The following is a 1,924-nucleotide window of genomic DNA, read 5'->3' on the forward strand; positions in this document are numbered from 1 at the left end:
GAAAATTCTGTGGTGTGGGGAGGTCTTTTGACCTACCAAAAAAATTGGTGGTGTGAGGAGGACCTCTGACTTAGAATTAGGGTTTGAAATGGGGTTAGGGTTAGGGTTAGGGTAAGTGTTAGGGTTAGGAAAAAGGTTTAAATGATATTTGGAGAGGTTTTTCGGGTGTTTAGAGGCTATTTATGCTATGTAACGAGTATTTGCTTATATACTTGCTTATATACTTAGGTCAACAATTTATAGCAAAAATGTGTTCCAGCCAAGTTCTTTTAGACGCTCTTTCGAATGGCAACATTCCCGATTGAAAATGGCGACCTACCAAAATCCGCACTTTGCTTCCCCGTCCATATAGAGGTGAGTATTTGACTTTGCTTCCGTCAGAGTCAAGGAAACACATTGAAAATGGAATCAGCATACAAGAAAACCTAGTTTGGGATAGGTTTTGTGCCTTCCGTGGTATTATAACCATAGAACTGCTCCTGAGGGGGGTAGGGTAGGCCCACCAAAAAGTGCACTTCTGGTTAGGTCGCTAATTTCTAAAATAAATGTGTCCCAACCAAGTTTTTTTGGACGCTCTTTCGAATGGCAACATTCCTGATTGAAAATGCCGACCTACCAAAATCCGCACTTTGCTTCCCCGTCCATATAGGGGTGAGTATTTGGCTTTGCTTTCGTCAGAGTCAAGGAAACACATTGAAAATGGAATCAGCATACAAGAAAACCTAGTTTGGGATAGGTTTTGTGCCTTCCGTGGTATTATAACCATAGAACTGCTCCTGAGGGGGGTAGGGTAGGCCCACCAAAAAGTGCACTTCTGGTTAGGTCGCTAATTTCTAAAATAAATGTGTCCCAACCAAGTTTTTTTGGACGCTCTTTCGAATGGCAACATTCCTGATTGAAAATGCCGACCTACCAAAATCCGCACTTTGCTTCCCCGTCCATATAGGGGTGAGTATTTGGCTTTGCCTTTGTCAGACTCAAGTAAAAGCATTTAAAATGGAGTCAGCATACAAGAAAACCTAGATTGGGATAGTTTTTCTGCCTACCGTGGGATCATAACCATAGAACTGCCCCTGAGGGAGGTAGGGTTAGGGTTAGCGTTAGGGTTAACGTTGGGGTTAGGATTGAAGACAGAAGATTGGTGATGTCAGGAGGACCTTCTTAAAACAAACAGAAATACACTTATTAGGGGACTAGGGCCAGTGGACTCAGAAATGTCTTTCGTAGCAGTCTCCTATAAGAGTATTTTTCTCTGATTTAGGTGACTCCTCCTCACACCACCATTTTTCTTAGTCGAAAGACCTCTTCACAGCACGACTTTCCTGATGGATTTCTATGTAACTGCTCGTGCTGAGAGGTGTGTCGAAAGTTGATCATGTTCCCGTAAAATCTGAGGTCTCCACTGTCTAGCGAGGTACTTACAGTGAATATAGTGAATTTTTCAAAAATTGGAGAATTCTGACTTTTGCGATGAATTTTAATGTAATTGGTCGTGCTGAGAGGCGTGTTAAAATTTGAACATGTTCCCGTAAAATCTGAGGTGAGAATTAGTGAGGTACTTACAGTGCGTATAGTGACAAATCTTTAAAAGCGTGAAATTATGGGATGTTGTGGCTTCAATGGGTTTTTAAGATGTCACCAGTCATTTGGCATGACTTACAAACGATTTGGCTGGTTGTGGGTTCGATTTTCAAAATTTCATTTTTTTCGCGTTTTTATTTTCTGTCTACCATATCATGCAGTCTCCTTATTAGCGTTTGGGGGTTATAGTGTGGGCAGGTTGGTCGCAAAGGTTCCGAGAGGAGCTGGCTAGTAAACCCTGTCCCTTATGTTCCACGGCGGCAAGGCGGAGAAATAGAGGGCAGAATTGACTAACGGGCAAGGAAAGTTGGGCTTGTAGCTTTCCTTTCGAAGGAGGGAAAAG

This window comes from Pavona decussata, unplaced genomic scaffold (genome assembly GCF_977016875.1).
Source record: "Pavona decussata unplaced genomic scaffold, jaPavDecu1.1 SCAFFOLD_3706, whole genome shotgun sequence".
Classification (NCBI taxonomy): Eukaryota; Metazoa; Cnidaria; class Anthozoa; order Scleractinia; family Agariciidae; genus Pavona; species Pavona decussata.